The sequence below is a fragment of the Pinus tabuliformis genome, chromosome 3_1, assembly GCF_031772625.1.
Source record: "Pinus tabuliformis cultivar Carrire ecotype Pingquan chromosome 3_1, CPIR1, whole genome shotgun sequence".
NCBI classification, from domain to species: Eukaryota; Viridiplantae; Streptophyta; class Pinopsida; order Pinales; family Pinaceae; genus Pinus; species Pinus tabuliformis.
Window position 1 is genome coordinate 775,794,173 of NC_142301.1, and position 11,311 is coordinate 775,805,483.

The following is an 11,311-nucleotide window of genomic DNA, read 5'->3' on the forward strand; positions in this document are numbered from 1 at the left end:
TTAGTCAAATTATTCATATGTCAACAACCATTTTAAACAAACTATGGGTACATGTCTACCCGCTCAATCAAACAGCTCCAGGGTTTCCTCCTAGGATATGGCCATAAGTTTCCAAATCCATGGAGGTTGATCAACAAATTTTAGCGATGTACCCAAATCAAATGTATTGCAGTGGTGAGGCTGTAGGTCGAACCACCATATAATCAATGTAGTGTAACAAATCAAGTCAAATATATGAGACCACTATGAAACCAACTAAGCCAAACATATTATAGTGAAACTATTTTTCATCCAATGGAGCCAAACATATGAGAGTGGGACCATTGTGCAACTGATTGAGCCAAACGTATGAGAGTGAGACCACTAGACGAACCAAACAACACAACAATACCTTAGACTTTTCCTTTGCTTATTCTTCTCATCAAACCATATCAAGATGTTTCAACCATGATTTCGTTACTTTGTAGAAAAGGGAAAAGGTGTATAAATATTTCTTAGTGATCCAGGACCTAGTTAGGATGACACAAATATGTCCGTAAAATTTGGAATTAAAAATTTACTTTAGGGCCGACAACAAGCCCTCCATATCCAAATTTTAATAACCATATGACCAAGCAGATCAATATCCATGTGACTGTTGATAATAATTTATCCCCTTCACTCCATATGAGAATATCATATTAACCTAGGGCTATTGCTCATTCACATCAAGATGTCAACATGACATCATCATGTCGCGTGGTAGTTAGTGAGGGGTGCCATGTGTCACCCATTTTGGAGGTTTGACCAATTGTAAAGTGTGAAATGCATTTGTCACATGGTAGTCTTGAGCGACGTCACATCATTGTGCTAACATTATTGATGTGTCATGTTGAGTGTGTTGTCTATGTCATTTCATCTGGCCTATGAGATTACACCACATGTCAATGCATAAGTGGCCATGTGTTATCCACATATTCTTATTTTTTCAATCAAAAAGTGCCACATGTTAGTCTTCGATTGGTTATTGAGTTCTGACTAACTAATGTGCAAGTTTTCTTATCTCTATCATTCGATTTGTGGGAGATGCACACTTAAAAATATTACAAATTGTGCATGTTCTTTAATCATTCTTCATTGATCTAATTAAGGTATGTGGATGTGGAGAAAAGGTGCACACTTTTTAATGTACTAGTATTTTGGGTGTCTTCCCTATAGTTTGGGCCTCCAACCAATGTTGAGCTTTAAATGGTCATAACTTCTCATTCGATAGGATTTTTTTACAGTAGACTATATCATTGGAAAGGTATCGACAATACCTACACAACTATATTGTTTATAGGATCATTTGGATATCATAACAACATCAAAAACAAAAATAAATTCAAGCACATTTGATGAGATCCTATAAGAATCATGGTTGTAATGCTACTTCATGGATTTTTATGTTACTTCCTTAGGCATCATGAATGATACTTCTGATGTCTCGAACATTCCATTTGGCACCAATTGAATCATGTTTTCATCAATGAGAACAAAATGTGCAGCAATATCCCCCTTTTACAATAATGAAAATACCATTAGACATTGATGTTTATTTCATGTCAAACCTATAATGAATGTCTCCCCCTATAAAGATGTTCCATTTATTCATAATTGCATTCTCTCCTTTATATCAATTTCTCTACAAACTCTTCCCATTTGAAATGTATGGCAAAGTGTCATGGAAATATATAAAAGTATCATGCTGATGATTTTGCATAAGTACCTGTTAAAACTCCATAACCTATTCCTAGATGATCATGTGTACCTTATTGAGCCATGTTGTCTTCCTGCTGCTATGTTGCCATAAAGTCTCCCCATGATACCATGCTTCTAGTGTTGCTCATAAATGTACTATTAAAATCTCCCCCTGAGATCATGTTATTTCCTCTAAACGTGATATAAGTCTTATGTTGGTCATTGTTGTTCCTCAAAATATCCCCCTATGACTATTCTTCCTTCATTTATAAGTACCTTTCATCTCTACATTCTATAATGGTTCCTAAAACATGCCTACTTCGCTTATCCTTTCTTTACATATGAGATATAATCATCAAACCATACTTAATTAATGTAAATGTCATAGTTCACATACTTCCCTCATAAATGTAGTTGTTTCTTCAAGTTTTGATTTGACAAATGATGACCTTGAAGAATATTTCTCCAAGGGATTAGATCCGAGGAAACAAACCTAATCAAGGTCCTCCTTGCCCTCTTCTCCATCTTCTTGCATTTGTAAGAAGTTCCTCTTCATTGTACCATCTTGAATTGAGCCTAGAAAATCATTCTATATGACCTTAGTTGTGACATATGTGGCATTCAACATTGGGTTTTAACATTTATAGAAATGGTTGAGGAATTCTCTTGATTTGGTCCATAGATCTCCATATAGGTACATGATCATACCCTTTATACTTGACCACATCATAGGTTCTACAATCCTATGTTTTTTTTCCAAATTTTGGGCATGAGAAACAATAAACAAAAAACTTATTTTGTTACCTAGATGTAGAAGGAGATCTTGATATTCTGAAGTCAATTCTTAGAGGAGACATGTTACCTTGTTGATCAACACCTGCTTGATTTTTTCTTATGGATGCTTTGTGAGGATACATATTCATTTTTTGATTTTCAAAATCTACATTATTTCAACTTGTGAATCATTTATACTCATTCTAGTTCCTTGTAAGCTTCCTATTCTTAGAATTGTCTTGAGTGTCATTGAAATGAACATGATTGGCATAGTGCACCACTTTCTTTAGATGTTGAATATAATTGCTACTATATGTTATGAATTTTTTATCAATCCTCTTGGAGTGATTTTCATTTGATGAGCTTGGGGGGTCATTGCTCTTGAGTGCCTCATAATTTCCTTGATGATCAAGACCTATCTTAATAAGCAGGGACCTTTGCATGCATATCAGAATTTAGTCCAAGGATTTAGTTCCTTTGTGGAACTTTCAATTGAGCTTCTCCAATTATTATATGAGTAGGATAAATTCCTCTTCTGGTCTTTCACATATTTTATCCTTCTCATTTAGTTGTTTAGACATAAAATCCATTACTCCTTTTGCTTCCTCTAATTCAATTTCGAGAGAAACAATGGTGTGTTCATTTAGGCTTTTGTCTTGAAGCTACTGGATTTATTGTCCTTCCTTCCTTATTAGAATATTTATTTATTTTAGTTCACTTCTAAGTTCATTCTCATAGTGTATCTCTACATCAAGTTATTTGAACTCAGCAATGAATAATATTTCACCCCTTTCTTCATCGGTCAAGGTTTCATTTCTTTTGTTGTGACTTTGTTATTTTGAATAGATGTTTGTCTTCTTATTGACTTGCTTCTTTTTCTTCTTGGATTTTAATCTTGGCTCATCATCACTATCATTCATCTTATCATAAGTACATGTATATGAATAATGATCAATTCTTCCACATTCAAAGAAATTGAAAAGAAGCTTACGTTTGAACTTGTTGGTTCCTCTTTTTAACTTTAAAAAAAACTTGACTTCTTTTTCATCAAATTTAGAATATGTTTGATCTTATTGATATTTCTCTTCTTTGTATTACTTAAAACCTACTTCCTTGACTCCTAATTTGTCTTCCTTGATTCTTAGCTCATAATTTAAGAGAGTACCATGAAGGTTATACAATTTTTTTTCTACCTTTGATAATTACTCAAGAACTGATACTTTGGGATTAAATCTCGACGGAGTTGATCTCAGAACGTTTTGAACAATAATGTTTTCATTGAATTCCTCATCGAGAATTGCAATAGAGCTAACAATATTATGTACTAAAAGAAAATATGAAGCTCTATATTCATCATCTTCCATCCTTAAACAATAATATTGTGTCATAAGAGCTTGAAACTTGACTTCTTTAACTTTTGTATTCCCTTCATAGTAAGTTTTAAGCTCATTCCATACCTCATGTGCTGAATTTCATTACATCACTTTGACGAATTCTGATTCTTCCAAGATACTTAAAATAACATCTTTATCTTGTGCATTAAAAGTGTAGATTGCATTCTTTGCTACATCTGTTGGAATAATACAAGTGACTTTATGTTAACTCCACATAATTGTCCAAAATTTTACTCCCAAGAATATGAAATAGGTCTCCATCCTTATCTTACAAAATGCATAGTTGGACCCATAAAACATAAGGGTCTTACCCATTGCTTTGGTAATGGCGATTTTCCTCTGATTTCAACCTTCCATTAGTTAAGTAGTTTGAAGGTAACCTACTCTATAACCACTTGTTGGCCCAAAGTTCACACTAGGAGTGGGGTGGGTGAATTAGTGCGAGAACAATATTATCATTTCATGACTTTTCATAATCAATCAATCATGTAGGGTACAACCTAATTGAGGCACCAACCTCGATAATGAGAAAGGTCCAAACTACTCTAGGCCCCAACCTAGTTGAGGCTCCAATACACTTCTTTAACTCCTTGTGGATGTTTATTTCATATCATTTTAAAAGTGGATCCACTATCATCATCTAGAATCACTGAATTATAAGTAAAACCAAAATATACAATCACAACCACTACCATAACCTATAATAAATGCCACTACAAACACTGTCACTATATAACCAACAACCACTTTCACTATAATCACTATTACTGGCTGTCATACTTCTCTCCCTACTTTATTCCAACTAGTTCATCAATCTGGTCACTCAAACCCCTTCTTAGAACTATATATCCATGACCATTGCAACTTGTTCATAGAACCTCAAGACATACAATAGAGATTTTGACCATAAAGTAAGTGTCAAAAAAGCCATCACACATCTCTAGTTACAATCATCTCTAAGCCGTGATCATCAAACTTCTTGTAGAATCCAATGTGGACAAATATGGCTCCATAAACTGACAAAGACCTTATTAAACTAAACATTCTACAAAATGAACCTTTCTGGGTGTGATTTATAGAATGGACAAATCCCAACACTAGTGCTATAAATTATACATCGTCAAATTGCTAAATATTCAACATACTGGTATTACGACCGAAAATAAAAATGAAACTAAGTTTTAGGTGTTAAGACTCGAACCAAGGTATCAGTGAATGCACAAAGAATGCACCAGAAATTAAGCTATTCATGAGACTCATTCTAGTATTATTCAATCCTCCTCTTCATGTGAACAAAATTTGGTTAAAATGATGGCACTAGGATTTGATCCATAGACTGGTTGAATGGTTCATATGTCAACAAAAATTTTACAATGACCGCGCATACATGTTTGCCCATTCAATCAAACCACTCCAGGGTTTTCACATAGGTTGTGGCCATAAGTGGTCCAATCCATATAGGTTGATCAAGATGCTTTATCCACACACTCAAATGAAACATATCATTATGTTGAGACCATATGTTGATCGACCATACACTGAATTGAATACAACCAATCAAGCCAAATATATGAAACCACCAGAAGGGAAAAACAACATAGTGCAACTAAGCGAGACAAAAATATGAGAGTGATACCACTATGCAACCAATCAAGCAAGATGTATGAGAGTGAGATCACTAGACGAACCAAAAAAAACATGAACAATACCTAAGAATTTGCCTTATTCTTCTCATTAAACCATATCAATATGTTTCAACCATAATTTGTTGTTTTTTAGCTCATGGCGGAGGTGTATAAATATTTCTTGGTAGTCTAGGATATAGATGGGATGAAACAAATATGCCTGTAAATTTTGGTAATAAAAAATTACTTTGGGGCTAACTACAAGCCTTCCACATCTGAATTTTAACAACCATATGACGAAGCGGATCAATGTCCATATGACTGATGATAATACTTTAGATCCTTTTCTGCATATCACCATATGATATGAATCTATTCCTAAGTTCATTGGTCATTTGCATGAAGATGTCATGATTTCATCATGCCACATGGAAACCTATGAGGGGTGCCACATGTCACCATTTTTCAGAGGTTTGACCAATCATAAACTTCCAAATGTACCTTTCACATGCTAGTCTCAAGTGGTGCCACATCATCCTGTTAACATCATTTTCTAATATGTCATGCTAACTGTGTTTTCTATGTCATTTCCTCTATCCTATGACATTGCACCACATATTAATCATATTTTTCCATATGTTATCTACATCATCTTATCTCTTCATTCAAAAAGTGCCACATGTAAGTCTTTGAGTGGTTATTAAGTTCTAACTAACCGGTGCACAATTTTTCTTATCTTTTCCATTCGATCTGTGAGAGATGCACAAGATTTCATAATGTTAAAGATCATGCAAGTTCTTTAGTCATACATTATCAATCTGATTACTATACCATGTATGTGACCGAAAGGTTTAGACGTTTTAACATATTAGTATTTTTGGTGTCTACCATATAGTTTGGGTGTCCAAATAATGTTGAAATTCAAATAACCATCACTTCTAATTTTGTAGGAGCTTTTCAGAGAAGTATATATTTTTGGTAAGGAATCAACGAGACCCACACAACCACACTTTCTATAGGATCATTTGGACATCATAATAATATAAAAAACTCAAATAACTTCAAGCACCTTTGATGAGATCCTACGAAAATCTTGGTTTTCATACTACCACATGGAGAATCCAGCTGCTTCCTTAGGAATGATGAATGATATTGTTATTGTCTCGAACATTTGCTTTAATATAAATGGAATCCTATTGTCATAAATGAAAACAAAATGTGCAACTCTCATTTGTTCTATAAAATTCATGAAAGTTTTCTCTAGCTCTTCCTTAATGATATGATATTGTTATCTAGTCTTCAATGTATATATATATATAGATATATATATATATATATATATATATATATATATATATATATATATATATATATATATCTATGTATGTATGTATGTATGTATGTATGTATGTATGTATGTATGTATGTATGTATGTATTTCTTATTTCTTAAATGCAACAAGGTAAAAAATTCCTTGAAGCTTTGACACCAACTGGTAGTGTTGGAGAATGCAGAATTGTACAAATATTTCAACTATAAAAATAAATGAACTATTAACAAATATAAAGGGACACGAGCAATGGAAAAAGAGTACATTTAAACACCCAATAGTGTCTTACACCTACATTATTTTTAAAATTCAATAATATGTCTCCAATAAACAAAATACCCCATACTAGTAGCTGGAGTTGTTTATTCCACTTTCCCACAATGCTACCTAGAAATCGATAGAGTTCTTTTAAAGAAACAATATCTACCTAATCTTCCTTCACTTTTCCAGAGTTCCAATTTATAACAAGAATATTCCTAATATGATACCAAATGGTGCAATGGTAGAAATGATGATTCATTTTTCATTCATTCAATACCCTAAATCTAGTTGGAACTTAAATAAAACAAGAAATCCTCATAGATATTCCTAATATTTTATCAACATAGAACACACTCATATCCATTTAGACACAGATAACAACATCAAGTATCAATTTAGCAAATAATTTCAATTAAATTGAAAATTGAGTTTAGATTCTTATGTGTCTATAAGGAATAATAATAACACAAAAACCATAGTTACATCAACCCCATTTCTTTCATATGATGTCGACTAGTTTAAGTGTCCACTAGCCTTACATCATTCTAACAAAATCACAATAAATTTCCCTAGTTACATGGAACTTTTTTTCAATTATTTTCCTTTCAACTATGGCTATCGGTTCTTCTACCATTTTTTTAACTAGACAAAAATTATTGCTCTTCTACTCTCTTATGCAGGTTACACACTTTCTCTCTGCTAATTGTACCACTTCTTTTTTCTATTAAAATTTATGGTCCACTTGTAAGTTTTAATCATGTATAGTTAATTTATAAAAGAAATTTCTTAGTAAGAAAGAAAATATTCAATGTAACTCTTGAATTCGAACCCCTACACACATGCACAAATGAACAAGACAATATTTTCCTCCATAGAAGGAAATTTAGCATGCACCATAAGCTAATAAAGTAAATATAGAATATTCCCATATGCAAATATAAAATGGAGAAGGAAATTACCTTTCCTTTCATAAAGTACAAATGGTAGATAAATAAGTTTATATCTTGATTAACATATGTGGTCTCCTATAATCCATTATTTCTCCTCTTCCCTTGACTTAAAAAAATCTAGGCTCATTTAAGATGTTAGGGAAGAGAGTTATGGTGATATTTTACAAGCATTAATGGATTTTTCTCTTTAATTCCTCCTCAACCTTAAGGGGGTCTCACTAAATAGGCCTTTCCTAGAGTTGTGAGGATGTATTGAGACACCTAGTCCCAAGAAAAGTTAGGAAACTCCCACAATTATTGAATGTTATCTAACTTGTGATAAGATAGGTCGAGTTAATCTCCATAAGAAGGACCTATTCTAGACTTTTGACCCCCATTGTTCCCAATAAGAAGGCATGTTCTATACCAAATGACTGAATGAAAACATGTATGGAGAAAAGGGTACACATGATGCTAATGTGATTGGAGTGATGGGCTACTAACTAATCTAAAACAAATAGAAGAAGGGCCACATTTAGGCCAACAAAGGAAGGAAGTTGATATGAGGTTCCTCTCATTGAACTAAAGTGAAAAATAGGGTTATGATAGATGTGCCGTAATGGCTTAAATGGCTTAAAAGGCCACAAGAGAAATTGATGGCTTAAATGTATTATTAAATCATACATCAAAATGGAATTAAGGAATCAAGGCTAAGGGACCAAATTGAAGCCACATGTACAACAAAATATCAATAATAATAAGATCATCCCCTAGGTGGTCATACCCATGATTGGTATAAGTAATAACTGAAAATGGTAAGAAAGCTATACACTACAGACCCATGACATGAAATGCTAGCAAATTCCATGAGAAATACATAGTGGATCCATCCAATAATTAAAGATATCACAACCACAAAAAATACATTGTTGATTTAAGTCACAATATACATTGGTAGGACTGTCAACACATAAAAGATTGGTTCCCCAAAGTAGTCCTCAAAGTAAATGAGATGATACAAACTCCAATGCAACTTGGGCAAGGTGCCATTAGGGGAAAAGTTTGAGGTAAACATGGGACTCAACAAAATATACTAACTAAATTAAGTTTAAAAGAACTACTAGGATTCAAGATGATGATGTCATCCTCAGGGGAAGATATTTTGGGGGAAGGAAGAAAGCTGCTTTTTTAATTGTATTTTTACCTTATCTACTTATAGGTTTACTCAAATTTCAAGTGTATAGACTCATTGGAAGTGGAAATAAATTCCACATCCAATGAGTACTCAATATGCATACTTCTGACAAACCCACATTGATAATTCAACACACATTTTTAATGAATTTTCATTTTTTTCAATTTGGGTGCACTAAAAGGTATAGAGAGTGGGTACTTGTTGGATCTCGAATTTAATTCTATATCTAATAGGTTTCTACACTTGAAATTTTAGTAAACCTATATGGAGATAAACCATAAATATAATAAAAAAAGTGGTTTCCTTTATTTTTCTTCAAAATTTCATTTTTCATTTTATTATTTTAAGTATTATTTTACTATTTTCCATAGGAGGCCCATTTTAGATCTTAAAATTAACCTAATTCATATAAGAGTGAGATGTCCCCAAATCCAAGGTATTCTACTAAAATCCAATGGTATGAATCTATAACACATAAATAGATGAGTAGATCTCAAACATGGCAGAAACTAACTAATTACCAATCATTGAGGTATACTATTAACAAATGTGAGGGTATTCACCAATAATGAAAATGGAACACAAAGTACCCAACACAACCCTCATAGTGTGAATACATGTCCTCACTTCGAATACATGGATTCAACTAATCAGGAATAAATGATTTAAACCCATTGTTAATAGTGAGGATGAATGCCATTGAGGATTGCAATATCCAAGGTACTAATGTTTCCTAGATTGATATCCTATATAATAATCTAAGGTTGATGGGAGAAAATGCATCAAAGGAGATACTTAATGTATCCCCCATCAATTGACATGAAATATACCTAAAGATGATGTGAATGATGAATTCATCAACTACAATTAACAGTAGGATGACTAGCACAAACAGTTCAAGAAGGACTATATATGGCTAACTAAGGATTAAAATTCCCTTGGTCATATAGTGGCATGCCACAAAAGTGACTTGGTAGAATTTACTAATGTGCACTATGTGATATTGTGTAATAATGTAGGAGGAATTGAAGCATTCTCCATAATTATTGTAAGAGTAACTAGCTAGAGGACTAGAAAGACTCATATGTATAGTACGGCTCAAAGACAAACTAAAGCTGAGTTGTAAGGTATTGACACAAACAAGTTCCTTGTGAAAGGATGATGAAATTGATGCTGCTATTTTGAATGATAGAATGATCAAAGTAATTTTCCTCTCCTCTTTTTTTTGGTTATCTCCTTTGTATTTTAATGAGGATAAAAGAGAAAATAAGTAAGCTCAATAGTATATTTTTTGTTCATATTTAATGAGCACAAAAAAGACATAAATGGATACTCTGTAGGGTTTCTTCTTCGTGGTTTAATGAGATAAAATGAGAGATAATATAGTGCTTGACACAAGGTGTTTTTTATGTGAGGTTTTTAATGAGCCCAAAAAATATATAAAAGGATGCTCAGTATCCTTCAATGGTTAAACAGCATGAAAATAATATGAAGGAAGGTTTCCTTAGAGAAATGAGTGGTATAGAGGGTAGAAACTTGTTCTAAGCTAACAACATGCCCCTAAGAAAAGTGAAGTAGAAAGGCTTACAAAGGAAACCCACTCATTGCAATTGTCTCTCTAGGAAGGATAAGGAAACCAAGCGAGAGTTAGCAATAGGAATAAGAGTAGTGTGATTGAAACAATGAAAAGTGATGCTAGGGAATATAAACATGCATAGCAAAAAAAGGTAATTCATATTAATAATTTCAAGGTAATATATTTTTTGGAATACTCCTAGGGTATAGCCAAAATATGACAGCTAAGAGAAAATGAGGCTTAGATTTAGATTCATGGCAGGTGAAAAGGAGGGATTCGAAGTCTATTAAAAGATCCAACGAGGAAACTAAGATAAAAAATAGGTTTTAAAATAGGGAATCCATGTGACGGAGGGCACTGCCATGCAAGTTATGACATAAAAGTATATATGGGTTAATGTCACAACATGATTGGGCCAGACCTAAGGAACAATGAAGATAGAAAAGAAGGCCAATACTGCACTGAAAATGGATGATCGAAACCTATACCTATATGCTTAGGTAAATAA